At 44.3% G+C, this 17340-nt stretch overlaps 1 long non-coding RNA gene across 2 annotated transcripts; it reads left to right on the forward strand.

Annotated features, from left to right (window-relative positions):
- The first annotated feature begins 431 nt into the window (after positions 1–431).
- LOC115105137 (uncharacterized) lies at positions 432–14651 on the forward strand. 2 transcript variants are annotated; one of them, XR_003859836.2, is made up of 4 exons: positions 432–517; positions 958–1047; positions 3184–3333; positions 14006–14651. It is a non-coding gene; the product is annotated as an uncharacterized LOC115105137 (long non-coding RNA). The 2 variants fall into 2 exon arrangements; XR_010460475.1 differs by having other exon boundaries at positions 14462–14651.
- The last annotated feature ends 2689 nt before the right edge of the window (positions 14652–17340 follow it).

Raw genomic sequence — 17340 nt, forward strand, 5'->3', positions numbered from 1 at the left:
TCAAAATAGTGTGTTTTAATAAATTATTTGGTGATGTGATTATATTTAGCATAGTTTTATCTAAAAAGGATTACTTCTTAAATGTTTTGCAATTTTTATTTTTATGACATTTACTGAGGAGGATGGTCCTCCCTTTCCTCCTCTGAGGAGCCTCTCCTGCAGATATCCTCCCAAGGTAGGCTACTTCCCATATGAAACCCAATAAAGACCCCACCTTAACTACGTTTTGTTTTCTTGCTGTTGCTTGTGTGTTTTCAGGTGCAGGCAGGGTGAAGTTGCCCCTAGATGCTGATAATGGGTCAGTTTTGCATTTCCCCCTTTAATGGTTAAGGTTAGGATTGGGAAAGGGGAATTGATCATAGATCTGTACCTAGGGAAAACTTTGCCTCATTGCTATGTTTTCATTGGTAGTTCCCCTGTTGCCACGGCACCCCAGTCAGTCTCAGAGGACAAATCCGACCTGTGTTGTCCTTGTTGTTATTCCTCTCAGAGGTCACCGAGAAAGCTGTAGACACAGGTGTGTGAGAGAGTATGTCTCAGGGTTAAAGATCACAACTTGTAAGATATTTTTAACAAGGTTTAATAATGCTTTATAGAAAGTTACAACGTTTAGCTCTTGTCGCTCGTCATCTAGCTAACTATCACTTCTAGCTAGCCTAGCAGTCTCAGTCCGGATGTCAACACAACTTCCGTTACAATGTGCATTTCTAGTTGTATTCTTTTAACTACACTGTAAGACGTTTCTGTAATTTCAACAGCAAAACACTAGAATGCACAGTAATATTACATATTAAATACTGAAAATGCATTAATACTGTAGATTGCACTGCATTATGCTGAAAAATACTGTTGGAATTGGAAGCCTGTAAAAATGACTACAACACACTGTTTGTTTACAGTAATATATAGAGGTATGCCTTCTCGACAGTGTAATTGCCTACAAATGATCCATTTCAGGTGCCAACCTCATGCTGTCAGTTGAAACACAGACTATTTTAGTATTTTGAAGCCGCTGTGAAATGGAAGAATATTTTCAGCAGCTGCTGGGTACGTACTTTGACTTGTTTACAAGTATCTATTTCTAGCCAACGTTGAATTACTGCATGTGTTCTTTGTCAGCTAGCTAGCTAGGTTAGCAATCGTTTCGGTCTGCTCCAAATGTCTTGCTGTGAGACCTAGAAAAAAAATCTTCCAAATAATAATTGTTGCGAATGGCCTCGCTGTACCACAGATTCTGAATGCCATGGAGAATAAACTGAGCGCAGATTCATGACTGTTAAATTATCACCATTACTACAGACAAAGCGTCTTGTTTCTAGCAGTTCAAAAGATATATTTTTCGGATTGACGGGCCGCATTTTACACAAAAACCAGTCGTGGATCGTTAAACTACTAACGAGCCGCTAAAGCCGACGCGAATGACCAGTGTTTCTGTGTTGTATCGAGGTGTGTGCTGACCGAAGGTGCTTTCCACTGGGCAGCATATCAGGATTGCCGGGCAGTAGCTAGTAACGTGCACAATCCCCCCCCCCCAGGATTATATTTCAAGTAGGATAGCAGCCCACACAAGCTTGAACGGTAACAACACCGAGAGACAGTGTCCTAATTAGCTGTCACAACTCTGTGTGATTCTGTGCACTCGGCTCTCAGCTGCGCAACATACAGTGCCTTCGGAAAGTTTTCAACCCCTTGACTTTTTCCACATTTTGTTACATTACAGCCTTATTCAAAAATGGATTAAATATATTTATATATATATATTCTTAGCAATTTACCCACAATACCACATAATGCCAAAGCAAAAACAGGTTTTTAGACATTTTTACAAATTAATCAAAAAATCAAAAACTGAAATACTTTATTTACATAAGTATTTAGAACCAAGACTCTTCCTAGAGCTGGCTGCCCGGCCAAACATAGGAATCGGGGGAGAAGGGCCTTGGTCAGAGAGGTGACCAAGAACTCGATGGTCATTCTGACAGAGCTCTAGAGTTCCTCTGTGGAGATGGGAGAACCTTCCGGAAGGACAACCATCTCTGCAGCACTCCACCAATCAGGCCTTCATGGTTGAGTGGCCAGACGGAAGCCACTCAGTAAAAGGCACCTGACAGCCCGCTTGGAGTTTGCCAAAAGGCTCCTAAAGACTCTCAGACCGTGAGAAACAAGATTCTTTGGTCTGATGAAACCAAGATTGAACTCTTTTCCCTGAATGCCAAGTGTCACATCTGGAGGAAACCTGGCACCATCTCTATGGTGAAGCATGGTGGTAGCAGCATAATGCTGTGGGATGTTTTACAGCGGCAGGGACTGGGAGACTAGTCAGGATAGAGGCAAAGATGAGAGAGCAAAGTACAGTGAGATCAATGATGAAAACCTCCTCCAGAGCGCTCAGGACCTCAGACTGAGGTGAAGGTTCACCTTCCAACAGGACAACGACCCTCAGCACACAGCCAAGACAACGCAGGAGTGGCTTCGGGACAAGTCTCTGAATGTCATTGAGTGGCCCAGCCAGAGCCCGGAGTTGAACCCCATCGAACATCTCTAGAGAGACCTGAAAATAGTTGTGCAGCAATGCTCCCCACCCAACCTGACAGAGCTTGAGAGGATCTGCAGAGAAGAATGGGAGAAATTCCCCAAATACAGGTGTGTCAAACTTGTAGCGTCATGCCCAAGAAGACTTGATGCTGTAATCGCTGCCAAAGGTGCTTCAACAAAGTACTGAGTAAAGGGTCTGAATACTTATTTAAATGTCATGTGTGATTGAAGATGTTTATTTATTTAAAAAAAATCATTTTTAGAATAAGGCTGTAACGTAACAAAATGTTGAAAAAGTCAAGGGGTCTGAATACTTACCGAAGGCACTGTAGGCTAAGTCATTGTTTTGCAGGCCAGAAGTGTCCTTTTAGCCTCTCTCAGCCAACCATTTGTTTAATTTAAACAACATTGTTATAGTATTAGCTAAACCTGTTCACTTTACCAGTAGTAAGCAAATATTTGGTGGCGCAGAAAGAAATGACAATGTCTGGTAAAATAAGCTGGTAAAATAATCTGTGGTATTGTGTAGGCTATAGCAATGTTTTATTAGTTAGCTAGGGCTTGAAGTAGGTGTATCTAGCTGTATTTTTAGTATGTTTTTCAATACCTCAATTGATTTCATAAACCATATTGGATATGGCTGTACAGGTTCCTGGTTCGAATCAACCAAGATGATGAAACCTGAAGATGGAACAAATTACATGAGAAGGTGGCCCAGAGAAAGCCAACTGTTCTCAACCTCTCCATTGCCCCATTCTTCCAAGAGCTCACTGACTTTGAATGAAGACCTCTAGTGAGGTAAGTACACACACACACACACACACACACACACGACACCAGCTTGATTTGTCCCTTGTCACCTGTCTGAACCCCCTTATCCCATTAGAGTAGCATCTGATCATAGATCCGAATCCCAATTTTGAACTCCCTCACTCTCTTACCAATTTTAATCAATGTATTTTATGTCCAAATATATTGTTTTTCTTACAATTAGATTTCAGGGTGAGTTTCACTGTAAATTTGCAGCATTATCCTGGGAAGGTTTTTCCAGTGTATGAAAGCTGGGCTGAAGCATGTCTCGGGTTACCTCCCAAATGACACCCTATTACCTACAGGATGGCATTTGGGAAGTAATTAGCCTGAGTGTCCCCTATCAACCTTGGTTGACATCTTAAATGGGACACCTGTTTTGAATGATCTACCTAGTTAATGGGTAAATGAGCTAAAGGAACCAGTGTAAGTGACGGACCGCATGAGTTGTTATTAACCAGACAATAATACCCTTCTTTACACACGCATTCAAATGGAAAGCAAATTATATTATGCTCTACGGTGAAATGATGATCACCGAGCAGTTGGTCTGTCATTTGCAAAGCCTGTTTTCATATATTTAAAATGCCGACAGCTGCCGCGTTCAATTGGAGTGTAATCTATCTAACATCATGTTCAACATTTTCAGCTTGCGCCTGTTCTCCAGTGTAATAAATGGTTATTGATTCCGACTAACAAGGAACATGTTATGATAGACCTTGTTCAGTTGCACCGAACCGAGATACAGCTGTTGTAGCATTCATTTTTCAATATGAATTACAATGCAGTATAATCCAATATTGGATTTGGAAATGGAACCAATGGAAGCCCTGCTCAATATACTTTTCTATAGTCATGAGTCATAAAAGGGCAGATGGGATTTTGAGTCAGCCTTTGAGATGTAGTACTTTCTCACACATGCTCACTCTCTTTGGATTGTTATGTCTTGTTTAGATTTTTTAATTTTTAATTTGTGATATTGTATTTGCAAGATATTCTACTGCACTGTCGGAGCTATAAACATAAAGCATGTTTGCTGCACCTGCTATAGCACCTGCAAATCTGTATACACAACCAATACACTTTTATTTGATTGGATTTTGACTAGCAGTAAAACCTCTAAAGCAGGCTGCATATTCAGAGCTTTGGTACTCTGCCATGGATGGTGTGATGGCAGATGAAGCAAAGCCACTGCTATGAAACAGAGCAAATGCGCTGAGGACTACAGTGTATATTGACATTTGAGTGGTTATTGAGACGGGTAGAGAGAGCAAAGTGGCTGTGAAAGGAGGGAATATTTATGATTTAATTGTTTCAGAGACACTAGTGGGGACATATTCGCCAGCTGCTTTTTGGGGAGAGGACGCTCTGTTCTGAGTGTTCTCGGTGAGGTTAGGGCTAAATTGAGGTCAGGGCTAAATTCTTCCCTTTAGGAGTAGACAGAGACAGGTGGAGAACAACTGTGTTGTATTCATTAGGGCACACCGCAGCAAAATGCTTTGCAATGGAAAACTAAAACGAGTGTTTGTTATTGGACAAGTTCAGGTATTCCCTCCCTGTTTCAGTCCATTTTCTTCCGTTTGGTGCCTAATGGATAGCACCCAGATGGCACTCTGGCGCTCTAAAAAACACTAGGCTCAAAACTGATCAGGTGTTCTCGAGGAATCTATTTACTTTCAGGAAGTTGTTGGGTGCTCTAAGAACATAGACATTGATGATGATGATAGAACAAAATAAAAATAAATCCAATAACACATCTATGGAAAAGTATCACTTTTTACTGTGGTTAAGAACCTTCTTTATGGTAGCCAACCTTTGGGAATATTTGGGATCTACTATCAAGATTTAGCACACAGAATTGTGATAGGGTCTGCATCCCAAATGGCACCATATTCCCTATGTAGTGCCCTACTTTTGACCAGAGCCTTCTGTAATTTATGCATGAAATCAGGAATAGGTTGCCATTTGGGACCTATACAGGGACATTTTTCAGGTATGTCAGTATCATTCCTCCTGACTATCTTGCTTCAGGGGGACTGTGTCCTGGTATTAAGTGTAAATTAGAGGGAACTGATTAGAGGAGGTCACTCACAAGGTCAGTCCTGTACGGCGGTGTCACTGTGTATAATGAGGACACTAATGCGCTAATAAGCATTCAGGACACTGTGATCCCGTCCCGATATGGCGGCCGGACAGAGGAATTCATCTCTGCAATCCCAGGCCTGATTAAATGCAGTAATGGATTTGCTAGCGCTATTGATTAACACTCTGGGCCATTTCAGTATGCACCGTAGAAACAAAATAACTTCCTGTCAGACAGAGCCAGAGTGTCAGACATGATTCTAACACCCGGTATTCAGCTTTCAATAAACAACAGTATTGGTAGGTGAGGATTCAATTGTGGTTAGTTCATAAGAACCAGTTGTATCCCATGCAAAGCGAGTTACAGTAGTGCGTGCTTACATTTATGTATACGTGGTCGTAGCAGGAATCAGACCTACTCTCCTATCCTGCAGCAAGCACCATGTTCTACCAACTGAGCCACACTACTCTGTTAAAAAATAAAGGTGGAAGTTCTCTAAAGAACCAAATAAGGTTCTTTAGAGTGATGCCATAGGGTAACAATTTTAGGCTCTCTGAAGAACATTAAATGGGATGGTTCTTTAAAATCCCAAACCAGAAATGTTTGGGAAATGAGCCTTATTTGCATATTTCCCAGGGTGCCTTTTGAGTGCATTATAGAGTTCCTAGAAGTGAATATGTTATCATAAACATTATATTATTTAAAACAATACATATTTGATAAGGCCTTATTTTGAAGGCCTAGTTTTACCCTAATACGGTGGCCTGAATATCATAGCTTTTACTGTCCACATCAGGGCTGAAAGTCACATGATGCTGGCTTGCAAAGTAATTCCTATTGGAATTCAGCCAGAGTGAGGATATCTAACATTTAGCATTTTTATTCACCCGCAAACTGCATTCAGAATGACTGCCAGGGTTGGGAAGACTAAGATATGAGACTACATAAAGTAGGGATGTCAAACACGGCCTGAGGGAAACACACATCTTCTTCTTTGAAGCTTAACTGTAAGACGCCTAGGTGTAGCAGGTAAGGCGGAGTCAGGCGCAGGACACAGAGATGAGTAATTCACGTAACTTTACTCAAAACAACAAATATTCCAAGAAGGATAATAATCAAGCTCACAAATACAGACCAACTTACAACGAACAAACACGCACAAAACCATGGGGGAACCGAGGGTTAAATAAGGAACATATAATTATGGGGATGGAAACCAGGTGTGTACAATGAAGACAAAACAAATGGAAAATGAAAAGTGGATCGGCGGCTGCTAGAAAACCGGTGACGTCGACCGTCAAACGCTGCCCGAACAAGGAGAGGGACCAACTTCGGCGGAAGTCGTGACAGTACCACCCCCTTGACGCCCGGCTGTAGCAGCGCACCGACACCAGCATCGGGGACGACCCGGAGGCCGAGGCGCAGGGCGATCCGGGTGGAGATGGTGAAACTCCCTCAGCAATGAAGGGTCCAGGATGTCCTCCACCAGCACCCAGCATCTCTCCTCCGGACCGTACCCCTCCCACTGCACGAGGTACTGAAGGCGATGTCCAGAGGCGGCGGAGGAACCGCCGAGATTCCTGGAGTGGACCAGCCACCACCGGCCTGAGGAGAGACACATGGAACGAGGGGTTAATACGGTAATCAGGGGGAGCTGTAACCTCTAACAAACCTCGTTCAGTCTCCTCAGGACTTTAAATGGCCTACAAACTGCGGACCCAGCTTCCGGCAGGACAGGTGGAGGGGCAGGTTTCGGGTCAAGAGCCAGACCCGGTCCCCCGGTGCGAACACCAGGACCTCACTGCGGTGGTCTTATGGCCCGTTGCAGGTGCACATGGGTGGCGTCCCAGGTCTCCTCCGAGCGCTTAAACCATTCATCCACCGAAGGTGCCTCAATCTGGCTCTGATGCCACGGTGCCAGAACCGGCTGATAACCTAGTACGCACTGAAAGGGAGATAGGTTAGTGGCGGCGTGAGTTTTGGGCCATCTCTGACCAGGGGATGAAAGCTGCCCACTCTCCTGGCCGGTCCTGGCAATAGGATCAGAAACTATGTCCTCAGGCACCCCGTAGTGCCGGAAGGCGTGGGTGAACAGGGTCTCTGCGGGATGTAGGGAGACCGGGCAAAGGAAGGAAATGGCAAGACTTAGAAAACCGATCCACAACGACCAGGATCGTGGTGTTTCCCTGTGACGGAGGAAGATCCGTCAAGAAATCCACCGACAGGTGTGACCACGGCCGTTGTGGAACGGGTAGGGGTTGTAATTTCCCTCTGGGCAGGTGTCTAGGTGCCTTGCACTGGGCGCACACCGAGCAGGAGGAAACATAAACCCTCATGTCCTTAGCCAAGGTGGACCACCAGTACTTCCCACTAAGACAGCGGACGGTCCGACCGATGCCAGGATGACCAGAGGAGGGTGACGTGTGGGCCCAATAGATCAAACGACCGTGGACAGCAGACGGAACGTACAGACGGCCAGCTGGACACTGGGTGGGAGTGGGCTATGTACGTAACGCCCGTTCGATGTCCGCGTCCAGCTCCCACACCACCGGTGCTACCAGGCAAGAAGCCGGAAGTATGGGAGTGGGATCCATGGGCCGCTCCTCTTGTGTCATACACGCGGGGCCGTGCATCTGCCTTAGCGTTTTGGGAACCTGGTCTGTAGGAGAGGGTGAAAATGAAACAGGTGAAAAACATGGCCCACCTTGCAAGGATTCCGTCTCCTCGCCGCCCGGATGTACTCCAGATTGCTGTCATCAGTCCAGATGAGAAAAGGGTGTTTAGCCTCCTCAAGCCAATGCCTCCACGCCTTCAGAGCCTTTACGACAGCCAACAGCACCCGGTCCCCCACATCATAGTTTCGCTCTGCCGAGCTGAGCTTCTTCGAAAAGAAGGCACAGGGGCGGAGCCTTGGCGTACCTGAGCGATGAGACAGCACAGCTCCTATCCCAGCCTCGGACACGTCCACCTCCACTATGAATGCCAAGGAGGGATCCGGATGAGCCAGCACAGGAGCTGAGGTAAACAGAGCCCTCAGGTGACCAAAAGCCCTGTCCGCCGCAGCTGACCACTGCAGTCACACTGGTCCCCCCTTCAGCAGTGAGGTAATGGGAGCCGCTACCTGACCAAAGCCCCGGATAAACCTCCGGTAGTAGTTGGCAAACCCTAAGAACTGCTGCACCTCCTTTACCGTGGTGGAGTCGGTAATTTACGCAAGGCTGAAATGCGGTCACTTTCCATCTCCACCCCTGATGTGGAAAGGAGACTGACTGTTGGAAGAACAGACATTTCTCAGCCTTGACGTACAGGTCATGCTCCAACAGTCGACCAAGCACCTTGCGGACCAGGGACACATGCTTGGCGCGTGTAGCGGAGTATTTCAGAATGTCGTCGATATACACCACTACAGTCCCGGAAAATCTCATCTACAAATGCCGGGAAGACTGATGGAGCATTCATCAACCCGTACGTCATGACGAGGTATTCATAGTGCCCAAAGGTGGTACTAAATGCCGTCTTCCACTCGTCCCCCTCCCAGATACGCACCAGATTTGAAGCGCTCCTGAGATCCAATTTTGTGAAGAAGCGCGCCCCGTGCATTGACACGATCGCACTGGCTATGAGAGGCAGCGGGTAGCCGTACCTGAGTGATCTGATTGATACCTCGATAGTCAATACACGGGTGCAGACCTCCATCCTTCTTCTTCACAAAAAAGAAACTCGAGGAGGCAGGTGAAGTGGAAGGCCGAATGTATCCCTGCCGCAGAGATTCGTAGACATATGTTTCCATAGCCGCCGTCTCCACCTGTGACAGAGGATACACGTGACTCCTGGGAAGTGCTGCGTCTACCAGGAGGTTTATCGCACAATCCCCCCATCGATGGGGTGGTATTTGAGTCGCCTTCTTCTTACAGAAGACCCAAATCTGCATTATCTGATGTGCATGGTGGAGACCTGGTCTGGACTCTCCACCGTAGTCGCACCGATGGAAACACCTACACACCTCCCTGAGCACTTTCGTGACCATCCCTTGAGAGCCCTCTGTTGCCATGAAATAGTGGGGTCATGATAGGTCAAACAGGGTAGGCCCAGCACCATGGGAAACGCATGAGAATCAATAAGGAAGAGACTGATTCTCTCCTCAAGACCCTCCTGCGTAACCATGCATAGTGGAGCGGTGGCCTCCCTAATCAACCCTGACCCTAATGGTTGACTATCTACGGCGTGCACAGGGAAGGGCATATCAACAGGAACAATGGGTATCCCTAAACTATGGGCAAATGAACGGTCAATAAAGTTCCCAGCTGCTCCTGAATCTACTAGCGTCTTATGCTGGGAATGTGGGGAAAACTCAGGAAATTCTATAAACACAAACATGTGAGCAACAGGGGGCTCTGGGTGAGTCTGGTGCCTACTCACCTGGGGTGACACGACAGTGCCCTGCCTGCTGCCTCGACTCCCTTAGGAACCTCCCCAGCACCGAACAGCAGAGTGCCCTCTGCGGCCTCCCTCCGGTCACCCTAAGAGCAGCACTGGGGGATGGAACTGACAGACCCCGATCTGGACGTCCGTGGGTGGCCAGCAGGTTATCCAGCCGGATGGACAGGTCCACCAGCTGATCGAATGTAAGGGTGGTGTCCCTGCAGGCCAGCTCCCGACGGACGTCCTCGCGCAGACTGCACCGGTAATGGTCGATCAGGGCCCTGTCATTCCATCCTTCGCAGGCTGCCAGGGTTCGGTAGTCCAAAGCAAAGTCCTGTGTGGTCCTCGTCCCGTGCCCTAGGTGAAACAATCGTTCCCCCGCCGCTCTACCCTCTGGCGGATGGTCGAAAACCGCCCGGAAGCGGCAGGTGAAATCCTCATAGTGGTCCCTCCTCCATATGGCGTTGGCCCACTCCAGAGCCTTCCCAGATAGACAGGAGACGAGGGCGGACACTCTCTCGCGTCCTGAAGGAGCCAGATGGACGGTCGCCAGATAGAGCTCCAGCTGGAGTAGGAACCCCTGGCACCCGGCAGCCGTCCCATCATATTCTCTCGGGAGCGCGAGCCGAATCCCACTGGGACCAGGTGAAGGAGGGGTGGACAGCGGTGTGGGTTGTTGTGATGATGATGGGAACGCTGGACGACAACCTCTCTCCCATCGCTCCATTGTTTGCAGCACGTGATTCATGGCTGTGCCCAGACTATGCAACATGGTCGCGTGCTGCTGGACGTGCTCCTCTACTAACAAAGGAGGGCTTTGTGCACCTGCTTGACGTCGACCGCCGAACGCCGCCCGAACAAGGAGAGGGACCAACTTTGGCGGAAGTCGTGACATTAACAGTGGTTGTCATCCAATATGTTGCATTACCACCCCGAACTGGATAATACAAATCCATTATACTTTGTGATACGCAAATAAACAAAAATATAACACCCTTCAAACTAACCATGCACTCATTAAAAATCCATTACCCCATTCCACTACTTAGACCCTATCTGCTCCAGCACCATGCAAACGGCATAGGATGACGGGACACCACCACTCAACACACCCTGTAACTCTTCTGAAGTCAAATCTCTTATACCCAAATATTTATCTGCAGCTGCCACCACACCGCTATTTTCTGTGATTTCCAATCCATTTCTGCAGTACAGTTAATAACCATTGCTATGAACGCTAAGAAGTCAACCTTACAGAAGCATTTATCACTCGTTGGCCTATCCCGCTGTGCTGGCACAGATCTACTACTCACAAGGATCCTCTCAGGATCCCTAACCCTTGAATCATCCTCCTCTACTTTCTTCACTTCCTCGTAATACGACACCTTTTGCACTACTCTGACTTGCTACCTCAACCACCCTCTCTCGCAACGGACATTTCCGATCCCCAGCATCATGGACATTCCTGCAGTTGACACACACAACTCTATCCACCGAAACTACACAATCCTCTGTCCCATACCCTCTTGCATATTTCCCACATCTTGGAATCTCCCTCCTACACACTGTTGCAACATGACTCCTGAAATAACACATTGGATTCGCCACAAACACTCAGGATAACTGACTCAAAACTCAAAATGACTGAAAGTGACTCCTCTATTTCACCACTCTCACCACATGGTCTGCGTGCGCACCAAACGGCGTGCGCCACAAACACCAGGAATCTTCAACTTCAATTGCTCCACCTCCACACTTAACGCTACCCCAGACATCACTTCTTTCAATGGTGCCCTATTTCTAAGAGCAAAGCAAGAAACAGATCTTGATCCAAGTTACGTGACACGGAGTGCCCGCTCCATCTGGTCAGAAGAAGCACAAACGCATATCACAGTCCACTACAGGTTACCTAGGTTACCTTCACTGATTCAACTGCACCCAACTCCTTTCCCACCGCCCTGAAACCACAAATGGATCCGCCAAAAGGCAAGGATCCACTTTCTCAACAAAATGTCACTCTTACTGGATCAGATTCTTCTTTATCATGTCAATCGATGCCAAACTCAGGCTCCGAGCTATTCACCACACCTTCCACCTCACTTAACTCGCCCTCATTCACTTCCATTTCACCTCCAGAAATCGGTCGGGTGCACTGCTCATTCTGTTTGCAATTGACACCAATATTATTCGACACCATCTCTGATTTGATCACCATTTGCCTAAAATTCAAATCCAACCTCTGCTTTTCTTATTTTCTTTGACCTCCTCTTTATTTCACCTCCATTCCTCCTCAGCGATCCACCTTCTTTGTCCCTGTCCCAATAATTCTCTTCTCCCAACTTTGCCTCCAACCCGGGGCATTCTGGGATAAGTCCATCTCCAGTCAGAAGTCTTCGTCTACCGCGGGAAACAAACAATTCTAAAAATCAACCTATAATAGAGCATGCTACGAAATATGATAATAGGGTCACAGTTTTGGTTCAAATCTTCTTATTACATTTTTTTTTGATTGCTTAGGCACTATCTTTGAAACTATAGGTTATTTTTGCAAAACACTACACACTAACCACAAAACCTTACACCAATCCAGCAAAACATTATACATCTCTTGCAAAAGCAAACAATTCTTGCAAACTCTTCAAACTCTTTAAAAAATGTGTTTTTGCGTCAATACAATACACACAAACCATCATTTGAATAAGCACACGAAGCACCAACTACGCACTGATAGTTTAAATGAAAAACATTTGTGGCTTTAGCTTTTTCTGTGAGCAGGGCATAGCCGTTTGCAATAAAGTTGTGTCATACATGTAGTAAACACACATACACACAGGTATCCAAATGTGTAAAGTATGGACAAAACAATGTAAGACAAAAAAAATGTAGCACAGTATGAAAAGACAGGGATCAGTCAATATTATGTAGCACCATACACTTCCAGATCCAATACCAATGATAGTATAGCTTACCTGCACATATTCATATCTCAGTTGTTTTACACGGTCTGAGTTTCTTTCGAAAGGGACTCTGTACAGCTACTTCATCCTAATTCTATTGCGTTTCAGTAGACGAGACAGTGCAGAGAGATTCACTCTGTTGACGTTTTGGAATATGGTGTTATCTGCTATTATGTGGTCCTGCAGTTCTCTGAGTCCGATGCAATTATTTGCAATGACCATATTTACAATGTGGGTCTCCTGCTCTTGGGTGAACAGTCGACCTCTTCCACCAGATACTGTTTTTCTTGCAGTTCTGTAAAAACATTTGAATGGTTTTAGTGATAGAGCCTTCTCATTATGAAAGTACAGTACATATTACTGTACCAGTAAGACTACAGCACTTACAGTTACTTACCGGTTCTCATTTCGAAATATCCAGATGAAACCTGCAACAGTATAGCGGCTCAGATTTGGTTGAACCCGTTTCCCAGTCTCCTTCATGCTCATCCCATGGTTGACAACACGGTCAACCATAGTCACTCTGATTTCATCAGTTATTGTGTTCCTGACTCCCCTTCCTCTCCCCCGTCCTCCTTTTACTTTTTCACCTCCTCATCCTACTCCTCATCCTCCTCTAGTTCTCACCCCTCTTACTCTCTGACCAATATTGGCCTCCATTGTTGTCCAAACCAAATGTTTACCTGTGGCCTATTTATAGTGCTCTGATTTGTAAGTGAACTCATTATCTAAAAGTGTTTTCACATGTGTCAATGTGGAAAGGGAATTGGTGAAATAGTGTAGCAATGTAGAGACCAATGTTTACAGTTTTGCAAAAGTGTGTTATAAAATTACAAACTGAGTGTAAAGCTAAGAATGTGCATTCAGTTTGGCACACTTGGTAAATGCATTGGCTAGAAGTGTTAATGGTTTCAGAGATAGTGCTTCAAGAATCACTGTTAGTGTTTAAGCATTCAGAAAAAAAACTGATGAAACACTGGGGTTAATTTTACATCGCTGAGTGTTTATTTAACTCTTTACAGTGTTAATGTAACTCTTGAATCAACAATTTAAATGTTAGACTGAAAGGTCAACACTAGTTAACTCTGACCAATTGGCTGCAGGATTCCATACATTTCAAGAACCTTTCAGAATTCTGAAAAAATGTAGCTGCCACTTCAAGAACTCCCCACTTAACTCACATGTTTTTTTTTTTTAGTTCTCCGAGGAACCTTAAGAGCTGAAGAAGAACCCTTTTAAGAACCTTCATTTTATTCAGTGTACTGTAGAGTAAGCACTTGACTAGAGTATACATACTGTAGTAGATAATGGCCATAATATTAGTTGTTTTATGTAATGTTTCATCAGTTTGGTTTTTTAATTAAGACCTTCCTGCTTTGGTTTTGGTATTGTATTGGCTTTCTTTTGAATCAGTTGTATCAGATTGTGTTCTAACAGATATTGGGTAAAAAATACTATATAATATAATTGTCACACCCTAATCTGTTTCACCTGTCCTTGTGATTGTCTCTACCTCCTCCAGGTGTTGCTGATTTCCCCCATTTGTATTTATCCCTTGTTTCCTGTCTCTCTGTGCCAGTTTGTCTTGTCTGTTTTTCCAAGTCAACTAGCGGTTTTCTCGGTCACCTGCTTTTTGCTATTCTCCTTTCTCTAGTCCTCCCGGTTTTGACCCTTGCCTGTTTCTGGACTCTGTACCCACCTGCCTGACCATTCTGCCTGTCTTGACCACGAGCCTGTCTGCCACTCTGTACCTCCTGGACTCTGATCTGGTTTTGACCTTTTGCCTGTCCACGACCATTCTCTTGCCTACTCCTTTGGATTAATAAACATTGTAAGTCTCCAACCATCTGCCTCCTGTGTCTGCATCTGGGTCTCGCCTTGTGTCATGACAGTAATATGGTGTCAATAATAATAGGTTACAGTTTTTATCTCTTTGGTGCAATTTTCACAAGTATGTGGTACATTTTCACACCTCTTTGTACAAAACAGATAACGAAAAAGGCAGTGGTTTGAAAACTCTGAGGACATTTTCAATTTACAAGTACAATGCACAAAACCATATGGTCACTTTTTCACCAAACTTCAGTTTTCATCTAGAAATACACATTTCACATTGCAATCAATACATGTTCATATAAGGTAATTGCCTTTCACAATGCAATGCTTACATTACTTTTGATATGATTATTTTCTCCTCTTCAGTTAAAATACATTTGACTATTACTCAATCGGACTCCTCTTACTTGATCAATTAAACATTTGGTAAACCTATAGGTTTTACACAGCTTTACTAAAATTAAGTTGGCCAATATAGTAATATATGCCATTTACGAATCAGACAACAAAGTGACAACAGTCCACACATTTTGGTATGTGACCCCAGTGGGAATCGAACCCACCACAACTGGTGTTGCTATTGCCATGCTCCTATGAACTGAGCCACATACAGGACGACTACAATACATAAGTACAATACACACTTACAATACAGGTAGTAAGTGTGTGATTGCCATCACCATGACCGTACCACCCTCATTCAGGCCATGGATGATGCATGCAATTATTTCAATCCAAACCTACTGTATGTCAGGCTTGGATTCACCATGCCAAAAGTTTTTTTTCTTCCCCAGGTGCAAGAACAAGGAGGATATTTACTGTGATTTCGATGGGAACCTATGACCAAATGCCTAAGACAGGCTTGAAACAAACTAGAGCCTTCTAAACATTACGTTTCTTTCATTTATTTAATTTGATTACATTGTGAAAGATGTCACCAACGCTCACACCTTTGATCAGATATGGGATAGAAATGATGGAAATGTGATCTTCAGATTTTTTTAAATGGGTAATCCAAGTGTATTACCTAATGTGAAAACAGTGTAATGTGCTGTAATTTACACTACTGTAACATACTACATTCAAATGGCAATTTTTAAACATGTGTCTTATATTTTTTCTGTTGGATTAAATGGTTAATAAAATAACTCAATTGAGAAGATATTATGTTGTGTTTTGGTGATTAAACCAATGTTCTCATTATATTTAATGGTACATTTAATAATTTGGATCAATGGTTGTGTGGTGAAAGATGTCTACAAACAAAATGAATGCACAATGAAAAGTGTTGAATGTAAGTCTGGCTGTGTTACATGTGTTACCAATTTGCAGTTTTGTACTAAGAGTTTAGAAAATTCACCACATGCTTGTGAAAATAGTATCATGGCGATACATTTTTAAAAATTAAACAGGTTTAATGGGTATATTTTTTAGATGGAAGGTTACAAAGAGGATCCCTGAGGAGGAATCATGTGATAAGCAAGCCTGGTGGAGAGAGAATGTGGAGGCTTTCGTACACCTCAGAGCTGCTCTCTCTCGACTTAAAAACCCAATTACTCCACAGTACAGGGGAGAAAATCATATCATTCAACGGGTCAGGCAAAAAGTCAACCTGCCTGTTTCAGGGACCTCAGATGTGTGCTGCTATATTTAATTTATAGAGTCCTTTTGCCTGGAGAGTCCCTGACCTCCCCAGAATTTCTGGGAACTCTCAGGAAATGTTTGACCACACCGTTCCATGTGGCCAGTGGTTCAAGGGTGCTAGGGTCCTATTCAATCAATGTTTTGACCTCAATGTCATGCATGTCACTGGGCCATTTCAGCAGGAGGTGATTAATCATGGTGAGTTATGAAGGTGATTTACAGGAGCAAAAAGAAGACTGGGGTATTAGAGTATGGTAATAGAAATCCAAGGTTGGGCATCTTATCATGATTTATTAAAGAGAAACAACCTTGTTGACTATAAGCCTATACAGTATGTAAACTGAAAGGAGAGCATGAATGATTGCATAATGATAAGAAGATGATTTGCATCATACAGTGCCTTGCGAAAGTATTCGGCCCCCTTGAACTTTGCGACCTTTTGCCACATTTCAGGCTTCAAACATAAAGATATAAAACTGTATTTTTTTGTGAAGAATCAACAACAAGTGGGACACAATCATGAAGTGGAACGACATTTATTGGATATTTCAAACTTTTTTAACAAATCAAAAACTGAACAATTGGGCGTGCAAAATTATTCATCCCCCTTAAGTTAATACTTTGTAGCGCCACCTTTTGCTGCGATTACAGCTGTAAGTCGCTTGGGGTATGTCTATCAGTTTTGCACATCGAGAGACTGAATTTTTTTCTAGACTGACACCACCATGTATGTATACGGCTTGTATACGGCTTGTCATGAGAGGTCCCTTTTAAGAAACAAACCTTTTCAGTTAAAAATTGTCTTGCCTTAGGAACATTTCCCCAGTTTTAGGCTCAGAGTGTTACAGTATAATGATACATGGTGCTTACATTAGTAGAGTGATGCTAATTTGCCTCCAGGTCATGTTCCCTTTCCTTGATCCTCACTAAGCACTGTTCTTTGTCCAATGTCACCACATGTTATTACACTTCCTTGCTGTCACCTACCTGCTGCACTGTTCATTTTTAGGGGGCTGAGTACTTGCAGAGGAGAGTGTCCTTGGAAGAAGCCAT

Source organism: Oncorhynchus nerka, linkage group LG22 (assembly GCF_034236695.1).
Source record: "Oncorhynchus nerka isolate Pitt River linkage group LG22, Oner_Uvic_2.0, whole genome shotgun sequence".
Classification (NCBI taxonomy): domain Eukaryota; kingdom Metazoa; phylum Chordata; class Actinopteri; order Salmoniformes; family Salmonidae; genus Oncorhynchus; species Oncorhynchus nerka.